Raw genomic sequence first — 17,206 nt, 5'->3', positions numbered from 1 at the left:
TCCCATAACTCATTATCAAAATACGGGGTATTACAGTCTTCCCCCCTCAAAATGAACTTTGTCCCGAAGTTCGCCCATAACTACTACCACAATACTCATAAACATTCACATAACTAAGCACCATCCAACTTATTATAACACAATTATCCATTTACGATTATCAATCACGCCAATCTTATCACAAGATATCACAATAATAACTCACAACATTTCTAGTATTACATTCCTTCCCCCTAAAAATAAACTCCGTCCTCGAAGTTCGAGATATCAACAACAGGAATAAATAAACCATTTATGGTAACCTCTCAAGAACACGTAATACACATAAGACAAGTATTATCTTTAACACAACATCAATTGATGGATAAATGAATAATAACAATTTTCTTATTAATAATTCTTTTTTTCTTATTACCTGCGCGTTTATTTCCTACTAACGAGTTTAACTTCAACATGGATGCAATTATTGTGAACACACACACACACACACACACACACACACACACACATATATATATATATATATATATATATATATATATATATATATAGGCTTAGGGCAACACATTCCGCGTATCGCTAGACATGGTCATCTACTTCACATAATTTACAACATCCGAGTATCAAGAGATGAGAAAATAACTTCTAGAAACTTTAGCATAAAACTTCCATTTTCAAGGATAACAAAACATGTCACAACTTCCAAAAATCATTAATAAATAATAACATAATTACTTCTTAAGAACTTATACTTTTTTATAAAATACAGCGAGTTAAGAATGTATGAGAGAAAGAATCAAGTCAAAAACACATAAGGTCAATTTATAATGGATTTTACAAATTATTTGGTCGAAACATAAATTTTACAGCAACTTGTCAGAAACTTAGGTCAACTTGTAAAAATCACTATAAATTATAACAATTTTACCTTATAATGTGTCTTATCAATTTAGAAACATATATGAATCTTTTAGACAGTGGAGTTAGAATTAAGCAAAAATATTAAGTACGAATTAAATGAGAAATTTTACAAAATCATCTGTCGAAAACTTAACTGTACAGGAACATTCTGACCATTGTCCACTAAAATATTTATTACTCCTAAGCTGTATATTATTTCAGCATAAAAGCAGTGGCATATGAAATTAAACTCAAAAGGCTATCACAAATTAAAATTTCGTGGAATAATATTAAACAGGCAAAATATGGTAGCCAAAACAATCAAGGATAAAATTACGAGAAATTAACCAAGTCACATTCTTCACAATTCCACGCAATTTCCTTAATACTTCACATGTTAATCATAATTACACCTCCAGCATACATGCCCACATACTTTTATCCTATCCATATGTTATAACAACGCTTAAAATTCATATCACATCCCTTCTCCGTAAAAGCAATGTTACGTCCCCGTAACCGCAATCATCAATCGAAACAACTTTCAACAAGGCAACAAAACTTCCAAGACAAAATAAACAATAATCATTTTAAATTACCCCACACTGTAATATCCCTCAAGGTACCCGGTTCAAAACTGGAAGGGCCAAGGTACGAATTAGGCACGCTTTCCTATCCGTACTAAGAGGGGCTCCTAACAGTTTCTACCGGGGTCATTTTATTTACAAATCCTAAGTTCATTATTATTCATTGGTTTAGGCCTGAGGATCGTTTTGCTCCGATACCACTTTGTAACACCCCCATTTATTCAAGAGCCTTTAGCTAGACATCCCAAGTAAATGAAAGCGCTACCATCTCGGTTTCCCGAGATAGTGAATAACAAAGTCAACAAACCAAGGTACTTTAATTAAAACTTTAGCGATTACATGTTTATTACAAATTAACCAACTAAACTTAATATAAAATAAGATACAACTCGCAGCGGAAATAAAATAAGTGATTAAATAATCTATATGGTCTAGACTTCTAGGTAGACTGGCCAAGTCCTCACGCATCTCATAGCTCCCAAGTCAGCTAATATTTATACCTGTCAAATCTGCTCCCCATTATGGTTCATCACAGGTGTTCACGAATACACTGTCAACCACGAGGTTGAGTAGAATAACCACCACAACAGAAATAAGATGAACACAATGAATATGCATGATAAGAAATGCCAATGCCAATATTATTATTCTCATCACCCGAAACACCCATTCATCCAGCCAATCCTTGGCCCGGGGCAGCCTCAACCCGAAGTTGAGTAACCAGGATAAACTTGAGGACACCCAGAGACGAGTCTGTAGAACTAGCCTGGGGCCTTACACACTACTACAAAATCAATTTTTTGCAACACCATAAAAATGTTGCAAGATGTATAAAAAATGTTGCTATTGTATTAAAGCAACACTTTTTAATTCGCTGCCTAAAGCCTTGTTGCCTTAGCTTAATGCAACGTTTTATGCAACACTTTCTTACCTAATGCAACGATGGCTAAGAGCGTTGCACATTTGTTTGGTCTTGCAACGCTTTTCTTTAGAAGCAAAGGCAACACTTTTAATACACTATAGCAACAGTTTTTTAAACCTTCTGCAACGCGTTCGTATACATTCGCAACATTTTATGATAATCATGTGCAACACTATTTGTATACTATAGCAACACTTTTCTTTTGTTCACATAAATTACACGTACATTGAAGCAACGTTTTTTCATCAAAACGCAACGTTCTTGACCTGCTTTAATTTTCTACCCTATTGATGAAATACAATATATGATAAATAAGTCATCATATAAATTCCCCAAAACACAAGTAATCCATTACAACATAGTATCAAAAGTACATCTCAAAAAATATTTTCATAAACAAAAATAATGTTAGATGACATTCACAATATCCTCGAGATCAAGTTCGGATGGATTTCAAAAGTTACTAGTCTAATGTAACGTTTCATCTCTATCTCGACAAAAAAAAACACAACCCAAATTTTGTAATGTTGTCATCCACATCAGCATTTGATCTTGTCCCAAAAAAACGAAGTCACAATTGAACCTGTTAGAACACAAAACACTTGCATTATACCAAAGACGTAAACAAAAATGAAATTGAATTAAACAAACTTTTTTATCTAAAAAGTTAAAGTACAAGGCTCAAAATACTTGCAACAGTTAGTGGCCTAATAAAATGTACATCTATATCTACATGTTGATTACATTAGATAGCTGCAAAAAAAAACAAATCCATCGTAAAATAACATGCTTTAGGTTGTACCATGAAATTAACCCTTATAAATTATACCTTTCAACAAGTTGTGCAAAATAGGAATTGGCTAATTTAATTTCACATGGAGCTTTATGACCCAAATCATTACCTCAGTGACATGGTTTCACAAAATTGATTCTAACAATAGTGAGAGTTAACTAGTTGAAAAATGTCTAGCATTAGTATTGTCTCGTAAATAAAGTGAATAAGGAGTTATTTAAATATACCTTAGCATAAGTATTGTCTAGTAACATCAGGAGGTAGCTTTCCTATAATCTTTCGCATTATTTGTTCTGTCATAATCTCCCTTTCATTATCAATATTTCTTTGTATATTTTCCAACTCTGCCTTCTTCTTTTCATGTTCTTCCACCATTTCTCTTTGCATTTGTTCTACCTTAGAAATGTCAGAACTCATATCTTTTCGTATTTCTTCCACCAAACTAGCTTTAAGCGTCTCTAACACCTCTGAAGGAACCACGTAAGACGTGGCCGTTGTACCACTCACCTTTTTTAGTTTTTTATTACAAACACCTCTTCCATATAATCGACTACGCCCATCATAATCCTTACCCATAACACTCAAAAAAGCATCGGTTGGACCACTCTCATCATCAGGAGGTACGTAATTCTTCATAGCTTCCTAAAAAATTCAATATATAAATATATATCTGAATAACTACATCATCAAAATGAATGATCATAAACTGAAGTAGTTAATTTGCTTACAATTTTTTGTGCGGTATCCTCATATGACTCTTTATATTTCCTTCCTTCTTTTCTTTTACGAGTACGCTCAAATAATGCTGCAAGAGAAGGTTCCTCTTTTTTTGGATGTTCATTTCTCTGTAAAATGAAACCCAAAATGCATTACATTTTCTCGTCTCTTGTTTAATAAAAAGACTTGAAATTTTAAAACAAACATTACCATTTCTTCGCGAATAATTGCGAAACTTTTTGGACCAGCTGTATGCATATTCTTTTGAGCCAAACGACAATTCTTGTTACGAGAGCAGCGCTCCTGCATATTTCAACTATATATTAGTGTGCACAGCCCAGCCACCAAAGTAAAGTTTATTACCTAAGCCTACATCAGTTTAAGCTATTTGACATCACCTTTTCAGTTTTCTTTTTCCAAGTTGCAAGTAGTTTCATAAAATCTTCATCAGGAACTGTCTTAGATCTATTTTGCCATCTAGTCTTATCATCCTTGTATCGGTAGTAATGTTTTCTCTTGAAACGACATTTATGAATTCTCCATGCAGCACCTATAGTTCTTATCACCCACTCTTTACCTTCTTCAGGTACATCATATTTCATCTAGATAGAATGTGAAGGTTTCAAGTGTAAATCTGATTATGTAAAATATATATAAAAAAAATAATAATAAAACATCTCACACATACGTACCAGGACATATTCCCACATTTTATCTTTATTAGGAACTTTTCGCCATGAGTCAAAGACGATAGGTGCATAGTCGTAATCTCGAGCTATCGTGCCTAAAAATCGGGAAAACTCACCCACTGGATCCGTTTTTTTATCTTCTTTTTCAGAAACTGGACCTATCGGCTACCCAAACTCGTTCAAAATGATTGGCTTGCGCTTCTCATAAGGTCGCATGCGTACATGGTGTAACACGGTTGGCCCTCTTCTTTTCTTATTCAAAGTAGCTATATGAAAAAGACAAAGTGGCAAGAATGTGATATAAATTGAAATGACACAAAAAAATAAGGATACATAGAAGAATAACTTACCCACTTGGTCAAGGTGAGTATTATCAAAATCTACTTCATCACTCTCATCTTCAGTGGGTTCTTCATAATTAAACGGTATATCCTCATCTTCCGTGCTACTTTCAACTGATTTGTTCAACGAAGGTGAACCCTCACTCTCACTTTGAACCACACGGTGAGTCTCTTGCTCAGCAACTTAAGAAAAGAAAATAAGCAAAAGGTTAATTCCGTAAATGATTAAAAAAATCAAACAAACCAAAAAGAATATCTTACATACCTACAGATCCGGTAGAATTATCTCCCATATTAGACAGAACATCAACATAATTATTTTGACCCTGAGAGCCAATGGCTACGTTTTCTTGGAAATTTGTCAAGTATGATTGATCAACCTGATGCCTCATTACTTCATTTGCTCATCAATTTTATTCCCCGCCAACATACTTGAAATGTGTGGTGTATGTATTTGCAACGTTTCCATAAAATGTTGTTGTAATGTTGCCATTATATCAAATAAAGGCAACACTTGTATATGAGCGTTGCACTTTCGTTATAAAAGGCAACACTTTTAAAAAAGCGATGCAAAGTTGATATTTAAACTCTAAATTGCAACAAAATTATAAAATGTTGCACATAGAATATTGCATTAGGTTACTTTTGTAGTAGTGACACCACCACAAGGGTATATAAATGGTGTCAGCCAGAATAAATCTGAAATACGTGTCACCCAAAGGCTCGTACCACGACGTCTGCCAAGATAATCAGAATAACCAATGTAATGCTATGCCAATGTATGCAACCTCAATAATAATCTACATCACCACGAAGGGATGTCTGTCAGTATTAAACTGAATTACCAATGCAATAACAATAATCATCCATCATAGATACACCAACCAGCCAAAGGCTTAATTCCATCCAACATATATTCCAGCACAAAATGCCATACAAATAACAGATATACAATAAACCATTCAGTTGAGTAGTTATCCTACTTGGCAAGCAATATCCAATTAAGCAGCTCAAGCGATCCAATAATAAAGCACACGAACCCGATTATAAATTCTTCATAATCCGTTACCTAACATAAATATTATACTTTAATTATTAATTATTCAATTCCTTATATTAATTATTCAGTTGTCGATTAATTATATTAATTATTTCCCGCTTTAAATTATTATTACGTAAAAACCCGTTACAAAACAAATCCCACAACATACCCAAAACCCGCGTCAAAACTAAAATTCAAATTTTACAAACACCCTAGCCAAACACGGTTTAACCAATGTCACACACACCACCCAAAGACCCGTATTAAACACCTTCCCACGGCCTCCACTAACACCACCAACACAACCACCACCATCCCTGACCACCTCGCACCCAACTCACCCCTAACCACCAGTCTGACCACCTCCCAAGGCCCGCAAAACCACGCCCTAATCTCACGACACCAACAACTACACCAACTCTTACCGCCTCCAACCACCACCATTGTCACCTTTGACCCACGGTGGTTCTAGTGGTGGTACATAACCCCTGGTACAGTCACAAACACAACCGTAATGCCCGTCTTAAAACAACCGCGGTAATTCCCCTGTTTTCCCCTGTTCTGCCGCAAACACCATCACCAACTGCCACTTGCCACCACACCTATGCAACCACTGTGGTCGACTACTTCCCCCCCCCCCCCCATCACAACCCCACCATGCCCAAGTCAAGACTCGCCCATTAGAGGGTTCAATTGGCCACTTCAATCCCCCACGACCAAACACGCAACACCCCTAACCAGCCACCTTTAATTGCCCAAAAACCACCCAGAACGGTCAACATCGGTCAATAAAGGGTAAGGTCGGAGTCATGGTGGTCTAGGTTGCTCTAGGTCAAAGTCACGAGTCCTATGGTGGTGTATATGTGTTACACGGTGGTCAAGTGCTATCACGGTTACAAGCTTTAAAACAAAATCAATTAAGTTTAAGACGGTTTTACCTTTTATCGTTTAATTGCCTCTTCCGTCTCCAAACCTCTTCTTCTATTTTATGAATTATTTTTTAGAATTATCATGATATTTATAGTCTAAACTTAACGAGTATATGAGGCCAATTAGGAAACTATTACAATTACCTTATTCTAATTTTTACAGGAATTGCAATTATATTATTATTATTATTATTATTATTATTATTATTATTATTATTATTATTATTATTATTATTATTATTATTATTATTATTATTATTATTATTATTATTATTATTATTATTATTATTATTATTATTATTATTATTATTATTATTATTATTATTATTATATATTATATTATTTTTACCATAAGTAGGATTTCCACATACTATCTTTATTAATTTTATTATTCTCATCACACTATTATTATTAGTTTAATTATTGATATAATTATTATTACCTTTACTTATTATTATTTGGGTTTTTCTAACATATGCCCACTAGGCATATGATAAGAAATCAAAAAAAGGAAAGAATTAAATGTGTTTCTTGTAAATAGAAGTAAAAGTGATGAGATATTGCAATTTCTCATAAAAATAGCATTTAATCCCTAAATAATTCCCGATCACACTCATACTAGATTAATAAATTTCGCTCCACATAACTCTGACACATGGCCCAAAGCTCAATTACTAGCTAAGCCCAAATCCCGACTTGGATACTTAATTTATTATTTATTTAACGCCTTACTTGTAATTATTATTAGAAATGCCATTAATTAATTATTAAATTACATAAATTATTCTCATAACTTATTATCAAAATACGGGGTGTTACACTTTATTTTTGTTGCACTCTGTCGTGCCCAAACGAATGTTAGTAACCCACACCAGATACGGCAAATAAGGGACCAATCAAGCATGAAATAATTGCATGTCCGAGCTATTTGCTGCAGACCTCTACAACGGCTGGACGCAGCATTGTGACGGTCGGATCCCATCCACTTCAATCATGTCAGGAAGAAAAACGGTATATGATTGAAGATAAATATCGAATTAAAACACAAAGACAGGTTAATAGGTGAAGATAATTTATTTAACAAGTTAACAGGTTGAAGATAACTTATTTAACAGGTCAGCAGATTGAAAATTATTTATTTAACAGGCTAACAGGTCAAAGAAAAAGAAAGATTTGGAACGAAGCAAGAAAAGGCAAACTTGCTACCATTAATAAAGCCCTCACCCCTAGGGCAAAGGCAGCCAAATGTTTAACTTGTCAGAAATCACCTCCGCGACAAGGGGAACCAAAATACCAAATTGTTTTTCCAGGGACATCCCCCCTGGATGGGCAAAAAACAAAAAAAAAATTATCATTTAAAACTTACTACTTCTCTTGAGAAGCAGCATCAGGAACATCATCCTTAGCCTCCTTGGCCTCTTCAGCATCCTGCTCCCCTAGAGACTATACTTCCTCCTCTTCACCAAGGTTGTGCAGGTTAGGATACCTCTTAGAAGCAAGGGCCATTTCAGCTTCAGGGTTCCATTTTGCCCTGGCCTCCGCTTGTTCAGACATGGCAGCTACCTTCCCCTTGATTTAGAAATAGTAGACATCATCATCAAGCTTGCCCTACATATCATCCTTCACAAGGTTGAGCTCTTCATTCCTTTCAAAAGCCTCCTACAACAACTGCTTGCTGGACCCAGCCTCGACCTTGGCAGCATCACGCTCAACCTGCACTCTCTTTAAATCAGCCTTGGCAGCAACCACGTCAGCCTGAGCAAAGGAAAGCTCAGACTTCTGCTTATCAACATCAGAATTGATCATATTGGTCATAGCCACCAACGAAGAAGTCTGATAAGCATTGACGAGACAAGCTATAGTTGCCTGATCAAGGAAATAAAAGAAATGTTAGAAAAATAATTATGAAAATATCCAAGAAAATAAACTAAAAGAAAACTTAGGATACCTCACCCAAGGAACCAAGAGCGTCAGTCACATGATTGACAGCATGATCCACCATAGCAACCGCCTTGGTATAAGATTTAATGGAGTCCATTGACACCATTAGAGGAGAGTTGGAGTCAGCAAATTCCTGGATCTTTTTCTTAGTAGCTTCCAAACTACCTGCCCTAGCCTTCACCTCCCTGATAAGAGGAGGAATGCCAGCCTCTTCCTGCTTCCTCTTATGATTAACATGACTAGCCTCAGCAAGAACATCGGGTACAACCGGAGCAGCTGGGACATCAGTCAGGTCAATTTATTTATCAGCTTCAGTTCTAAGACCACCACTACCTTGGTAATCTTACTCCTTGACTTGGGTAGGCCTGGCATTCAGGTTAGCCATACCAAACCTGGTATGTCTAGTAGACGACTTGGTAACTACAAAATGAGGAACTGCATTAGTAATAAAGACAAGCTATATCAAAATTAGCTAATGTACAAGGAAGCACAGAGAAAGGAGTCTTACTGCCAGAAGTTGAGGCACCAAGAGCCTTAACAGGCTTGGAAGCCTTAAAGACACCCTCTCCCTTCAGGCAGCGAGGAAAGCGTTCCACCCCAGAGTAGAATGGCCATTACCTCTCCTCAGGAGGAATAACAAGAAAAGCAGGTACCCTTTCAGAAGGATATCCAGCAGTACTCACCCAATCATCCACTTCAAAAGAGGTATATCCTGTTAAATATATCCTACTTCACTTTAAAACTAACAAAATATGTGCAGGACAGGTAAAAGTTGCAGGATACTTACCACTAGTACATACATCAAAATTGAGATATGCCAAGTCAGGCCCAACCGAGTTGGTCTTGATGAACTTGTAACCAGCAACCCAACTTTTATCAGCACCACTATCCAGATTACTAAGAAGGGGAATAGTCCAAGGCCTAACCTTGAAACTAACCCTTGTTAGGACAATGTGTCCTCAAGGAATAACAACTTTTCAAGTCATCCAGAGTAAAAGACAATTTATGTTTATCACATAAAAATTAAATAGAGTGAATCACCTTCCAAACCGTGGGCATGATCTGGTAAGGAGGAATACCAATTTCCTTGACCACTTCAACCATCAAAGAACAGAAAGGCAACTTACAACCAGCCCTGAAAGCCCAGTTATTAATGCAAAACCAACCAGGACAGGCACAATCAGTCCTGATTGGAGAGTCTTCAGGAATCTAGACTTTTCTTAAACTCAGGCTTAAGACAATTGGGAAGAGAAGACTGTTCATCAAGTGCCTTTGAAGTCTTGAATTCAAAATCTTTATGAAAGATGGACACCATCTCCATAGAAGGGGCAGAGGAAGGATTTTCAGAAGACTCCGGCTTATTTTCAGAAGTATGTTCAAAGTTTGGGACAAAAGGTGCGCCAAGAGCAGCAGCACCCCGGGTTGATTTTCTTTTTACGACTATATTTTGATTTTCTGGTAATTTCTGGAAAATAGACGAAGGTAGAAGATGAAGATTGAAGTGGAATTTGGAGGATTGTAAGAGATTATTCGAGTTTTGATGAAGGGTAAAGCAAAGGTTGAATAGCTATTTATAATGCGGTGAATATCTAGGGTTTACTGTAACTTGCATGCAGTAATTGAAGCGGTTGCAGTAAACAGGACACTAGACGCAGTTATTACAACTGTCAAGGAACCGTGCTGTCCAATTAATCATGGCTATAAGTTCGATTTAATTTCTAAGTTCTATAAGAGCAAAATCGGTTCTGATAAGTTTCACGATCAATCAAATTGTTATTTGGTCGATTGCAGCACCTAGGTCATACTCGTTATGTTCGATTTATTTCTTTATCAATGAACAAGAGTTGAAGGTAAGTTCTAAATCCAACAAGAGTACCATTTTTCCTCTTACGTTCCACGATCAATTTGGTTTTTATTTGGGTGATTTCTCAACGCAAAAGGATGCTGCAAACTTGAGGGATCCGTCTTGTTTTCATCGCATGTTTATCAATGGAGTTTGTAGTAAACCATCAAGACATGTGCACGGAGGGTGGAGGGGTGGACCACACAAGCTTATTTAATATGAATGGATTCTGAAATTAGGATAAAAAAGTGAGTTGTGGCTTGTCATAGAAGATGATTCGTTCCTATGTTTGAGCTTGTAGCTGATGATCATCACTCATTTCACACATTTGCTGGTCGTGTTCGTCTTTGATCCCGGAGGAATGAGGCTACATGAATTGAGGACAATTCCTTCCGAAGGGGGATGGGATGACCCGAAAAAATTGAGCTCAAAGTTGAAGCTAGACTACACGTTGAAAATGCAACTAGCCAAGACGAGAATTCCGAGCACACAACTCGAGAAGTGCTGTGGAAAGGCTCGAAAGTCAGCTAAGGCAAAGGAGTACTAATCCAATTTGGATTAGAATAAGTTATTACTATTATTATTATTAGACGTAGGAATAAAGGTTTCCTAAATGTCAATGAAGATTGAACCTTTAATAAATGTACTAGATTTAATGCTCGTGCAATGCACGGACCTATTTGTAAAGTTCTATTAAATATAATGTAGTAATTGTATCAGTATCTAAAGTTCTTGTAAAACACTATTTTTGTAACTTTTCTGAAATAAAGTCATTAACATAATATGTCTGAATTCACATGAAAATTAAATTAAAGACCTATAGAGTTGTAGTTCAGGTGAACCATTAGTTGTTGGATCGAATGAGGGAAACACAATTCATATGAAAATTTTAAGGGGTATTTTCACTTGTACCCCTCTAGTTTTTCAATTTCTCATTTGTACCCCTCTTTTTTGGAGAAAAAACTTTGACTGGCAATAACTCTTAGCTACGACTTCCGAAAGTGGTAAATCTTTTTTCTCCATATTGTACTTTTTCACGAGATATTCGTTTTGAAAAAGAATCGTTGTTTTCTGAATTCGTAGTCGGAAATTATGATTGGTTAAAGTGTTTTGATGGAATAAACTTTGACTAAGTAAAACTCCCGGGTAAAATTTTCGAAAACGACGATTTTTTTTCAAACTAAAGTTCTCGTAAAGACGTACAATATGGAAAAAAATTTACAGCTTTCCAAAGTCGTAACTAAGCGTTATTATCGGTCAAAGTTATTCCCCCAAGAAAGAGGGGTAGAAGTGAGAAAATGAAAAAGTAGAGGGTTACAAGTGAGAATATCCCAAATTTTAAACGAAAATGTAAGCGGCGGCGCCACAAAGGGCTAATTAGTGTAAATGTTAAAATAAAAGTATAAACGTTTTAGATCAATAATAAAGCTATGCTCTATAGAAAATTAATCATTTTAGTAGAAGGTAAAATTGGAAGATTTAGGGTACTGCTAATGATATGAGAGTCTCCCTAACTCCTAAGATCGATATTGTAAGGATTGTCAGACCAGAGGGAGCTAACAATATGAAGTTATGAACTAATAAACATAGTATACTTATTTGATCTATGGGCCATCTACCAGCTCTTTTCAGTTGAGAAATTCATTTGCATGTTCACCGAAGGCAACATTGAGAGCTGAAGTACTCTTGCACACATGTAACACACTTGCTCCCAGAATTACACAATTATGCGATGTGCTTGTAAAAAAATAGCATTCCTACCCATCAACAAAGATAAATTGATAATTTACCTTATTAGAAGATTCATTCTATTTTTTTTTTCGACAATTGTAAACCATTATATTAAAACGAAATGAGAAAAACAGAAGTGTCAAATACAGATACAAGTACAACAAACTAACCAGTAGCTAAACGGACCGACCAGTTGCGACGTGAGCGAAGAAATGTGCGAATTTCACATAATGAATGACGCACATCAATTGGGACTGGCTTTTGAGAAGCCAGAACGGAACATAATTTTCGTGATGAAACAACAAAAGCAATATTAGTGGATGTAGAAAACTCGTGGGTCTTCATAAGCTTGTGCAGTGCTTGAGAATATGCAACGAAGGGACAGGTAGCACGCATATAGAAGACGGTAGGCAAGCAAGAGTCAGATATAACAGTAGCCATATATCCATTTTGAAATGAACTCCTGAAAATGTATAGCTTGTAAGAGACCGAAGCATGCAAAACTGTTTGATACATACCTGCCATATGGGAAATTTGCTGTGATGGAGCTTCATCAGTGCGGAGAGATGGCAAACGTAAATGTGACTGGTACAATGCTGCCGCTAGATGAAGCATTCTTTCAGGCTCAATCGCATTATTTTCAAAAACAATGGAGTTTCGTGTGAGCCAGATGGATCGCAAGATGCAAAAGAAGTAAAGCAAACAATTAAAACCCGTTGATGAAGAACGATGAAGGTACAAGAGATGATCAGCGAGCCATCTGATGAAGGAGACATTTGGGTTAGCCATAGATCGAACGCCGAGCCACGAAGATCGCCAGATTCATTCTATTGTTCCACTTAGTTATGAGTTTATAACACCTGTTAGAGTTCAATTTCAGGTAAATATTGAATAAACATAATACTCAATAACTCAAGTATTATCTCATGCAAACAAATCTCTTTCAAACATATTGAAATTTTGATATGAATAAATTTTATGCTCAAGATGATAATAATTGAACTAAAGGACAAATATCTAACATCTAATATTCCCTTCAAAAAAGGCAAAGGCATTACTCTTCGTTTCTAAGTAAGTACACTAAACTTGAAGATTAAACTTTAATTGTAGCCGTTTTGATATAAACGGCTCAAATATGCTTGTGTAAGGCGGTTTTACACAAATTTATCGCAAAACCGTTTTTTTATAACCACTTTTATCTACTAATAAAGTCGCATTTAGACCCGTTTTACAATTATATAGTGTAAAACCGCCCTACACAAAACTTACTCAAAAAAAGTTGGAGTATATCTGATGCTCACTACTACAAATCCCTTCATATGGTGACGCTTCCTCGTTTACGCTTTTGTAAGCGTCGACCATATTTATGGACCGCGCAAGCACTTATGAGTATCAAATGACTATACGACACCGTATTAATGCTACAAATATCCTTGAATATAATAACCTATCTATAACTGCCGCCCTCAAAGTCTAACACGTATCTCATCCTTTCTCCGCCAAACTCTCTATCTCCTACTTTCTCTCACTTTCTCTCACCTTCATCACCTCCACCGCCACCATGCTCATTATCGCTATTCATCACCACCGATCATTATGTACAAGAGCGGCCACCACTTCCATTGTTCTTCTTGGCCAAAATTCAATTTGATTAGTTATAAAGGTATAACCCAAGTCCTATACTTAAATTTAATCTGGTTTCTTATTGTTGTTGATTTTAGTTTAAATTAGATATATTTAGTTGTTTTAGAGCTAATATGAATGTGTATTATGTTTAATAGTTGGTATTCGAATGTCAAAGTGAAGATTATGTATTTTAGGGTTTTGGAAAAATATGAACATAAAATCAATCGTACTCAATTGGTAGATAATGATTCAAAGCTATCATTTAAGCTCTTATGAATATTGTCTAATGTCGTATAATACGGAGTAATTGCTACTCCCTCCGTCCCAATCATTTACACACTTTTTTAAATTATTTTTGAGAGGTTTTTTAATCAAAGCTAAACAAATGACTAAGGCGGTGGAAGTAATTTTTATGTGTTAATCTAAAGAGATTTTAATTTGGCTAGAGGAGGAAAACCGACACTACTCTAAAGAGATTTCGTGAACTTGTTAAGCCTGTGCTAATATCTTAATTTGTATCATGATGCAGAGCTCTAAATTGTGGAGTTATATTTGTTTTTTTTAAATGTTTCATTTTAAAAGATCATCCTAGTGAAATTTGGAACAATTCTATGTCAGGAATTGGTTTATCATGAAAACGGGGTACCCAACGAGAAAGGAGAACAATAAGAGGATGTTTATTGTACATCTTGTACTCATGTAACCCGTTGAACCGATATAATGTATTGAGGCTCATTTATTCTAGCCACTGTAAGGCAATGCTTGATATACTAAGGTATTGCACTAATTGATTGTTCAAAATGGTGTCTATTAGATGGTTTTGCTTCTTTAATTTGTAAAGAGGTACATGATAATTATAGCCTTCTGGATCAAATGATATTCTTAATGGCATTTCTAGGTAAGATGGACCTATCCCTATTTTCTGTGTTTCGAGTACCGGACCTTTCTTTTTTATTTGTATCATAGGACTGACTATATAGAGCTTTAATCCATTGACAATACATGGGTAGAATTACAAATCAAAATGAATTGTTGACAGCATGACTATTTAGGTTATTAATATTTAACCTATATGATTATAGTATTACAGAGAGAATTTTTATGTGATTATGATGTTTTACAAACAGAAAATAGAAGCATATGAAACATTGTGTATACTGCTTTGTCTATGTGGATGGATACATGAACCCACAAGTGCGTACTTGTGTTGAGTAGTTTGTGGTGGATTTTTGATCAAATGTGTTTTATGCCATTGTCAATTACCTTTTCAATGACTTCCATGCAGGTGGCAAACACTAAAGAGTACATTGAGGGAGAAATGACTGGAAATCTTGGGAGAGATTCTTATAAGGTTAGTCAAGCTTCCTGTCAAGATTCTTATATGGTTAATCGAGCTTCCTGTCAGCCCTTGCTCTTATTATTGCTTGTTTATTATACATCGCCTGAAGTGATAAAATTTTAGCTATGGATGTGCTAATAGATCATTAGACAGTGGTCTTTAACTTTATGTACTTCTGTGCATTTGGACTTGCTAAAAGATCATTATACAATGGTCATTTGGCTTTATAGTGAATTTTCTGTAATATACTCTTTCCGTTTTAGTTAATTGTTTACCTTTTATATTCATTAAAGGGCAGCCCGGTGCACGATGGCGTCCCCGCTAGGCAAGGATCCGGGGAAGGGTCCTACCACAAGGGTGTAATAGGGGCAAGCCTTACCTTGCCATTTTGGCAAGAGCTAGGCTGCTCCAAGGACTTGAACCCATGAGGCCGTGACCGTGCTCACGGTCACAAAGCAACACCTTTTGTATTCATTATGAGAAGTTTTTAAAATTAAAAAACAAATGATTAAAATGAGGGAGTAACAGTTTTGAAGTGAGTTAAGCAAGATAACTTGGACTTTGTTGAAGATTAGTATATCAGATCATTTTGAACATAGAGTAATTGTGGTGTCTTGTCCGACTATTTGCTGATTTTCTCTCTTCTTACACCGTCGACGGGTAATTCCATTCAAATAATTTTGAAACATTTTTGTGAAGTGTATATGTACTAATTAAATATATTCATATAAATTATATTTTCTTTGCACGTTATAGGTTTCAGATTCATCAGATGGTGGTGACGCGCCTTCATATGTTGATTGAAGTCTTGTTGACATTGCGCCTACATGATTGAAGCCCCTACCACATTCAAACTACTGAGTGTCCTTGTCTACTAATTACGTAGCACTTTTACGATTTTTTTGGACAACTTTATGTTCGATTTTACTCTCTTCCGAATCCCTTTTGATATTTTTGATTTTGTCGTACTATAAAGTACGTACTAGTTTATATTAGTTAAATTGTCAATGCTTGCTAGCTAGCTATAGTATTTGTGATGGAGACGATATATGTTTCAAACGTATGATTAGTTATAAAAGTACGTGGATACGTTATTAATTATATATATTGGATTAATTTTTTTTATGATTTAGTAATAGCTAGTACTATTATACTATTTATAGGTCTATTTAATTAATCTCTATGATTTTATTAGAAATCAAAAAGCCGATATTATACCGTGACAAGAAGTGTTAATATATAAATAGTTGGCGCCTAATTCCGTCCCATCGAATAAAACAATTAATAGTCGCTGATGACGCTTAAAAGCGTCAAAATTTGTCGACAATTAAAAGCGTCAATAGTCCATGAAGACGTTTAAAAGCGTCAAATTTGTTGACAAAAAAAACGTCAATAGCCACCTAAGACGCATAAAAGCGTCAATTTTGTTGACAATTAAAAGCGTCAATAGCCACCGAAGACGCTTAAAAGCATCAATTTTGTTGACAATTAAAAGCGTCAATAGTCCACAAAGACGCTTAAAAGCGTCATATTTGGTGACCAAAAAAAGCGTCAAAAAATAACGACGGCCCAAAAGTTGACGCTTCTTAAAAGCGTCGATAAACAAAAAATTGACGCTTTAAAGCGTCGAAAAACGCATAAAAAAGCGTCATAAATGCACGGGTTGTGTAGTAGTGGCTTCATGATGCAGGAGCATACTCGGAACAAGCAAATGAGATCCTAATTAGTCGAAATGTGACTGAACTAGTAAAGGGGTTTGAGCTTGGTTCAAATAGTGTGTTAATGCTAAAATGGGAAGGTAACGGA

The 17,206-nt window shown here is 35.6% G+C and overlaps 2 long non-coding RNA genes across 3 annotated transcripts; one reads left to right on the top strand and one right to left on the bottom strand.

Moving 5' to 3' along the window:
• Window positions 1-3,930: 3,930 nt before the first annotated feature.
• On the bottom strand, window positions 3,931-4,522 carry LOC141633676 (uncharacterized). The gene is made up of 3 exons (XR_012538445.1): window positions 4,318-4,522; window positions 4,130-4,222; window positions 3,931-4,047 (listed from the first exon to the last, which is right to left on the bottom strand). It is a non-coding gene; the product is annotated as an uncharacterized LOC141633676 (long non-coding RNA).
• A 9,301-nt stretch (window positions 4,523-13,823) lies between these two features.
• Window positions 13,824-16,528, top strand: LOC141626565 (uncharacterized). Of its 2 annotated transcripts, XR_012536152.1 has the most exons (4): window positions 13,824-14,098; window positions 14,680-14,836; window positions 15,347-15,412; window positions 16,157-16,528. It is a non-coding gene; the product is annotated as an uncharacterized LOC141626565 (long non-coding RNA). The 2 variants fall into 2 exon arrangements; XR_012536153.1 differs by lacking the exon at window positions 14,680-14,836 and having other exon boundaries at window positions 13,848-14,098.
• Window positions 16,529-17,206: the final 678 nt, after the last annotated feature.

The sequence above is a fragment of the Silene latifolia genome, chromosome Y (assembly GCF_048544455.1).
Source record: "Silene latifolia isolate original U9 population chromosome Y, ASM4854445v1, whole genome shotgun sequence".
Taxonomy (NCBI): Eukaryota; Viridiplantae; Streptophyta; class Magnoliopsida; order Caryophyllales; family Caryophyllaceae; genus Silene; species Silene latifolia.
This window is presented reverse-complemented; position numbering and strand designations above follow the sequence as displayed.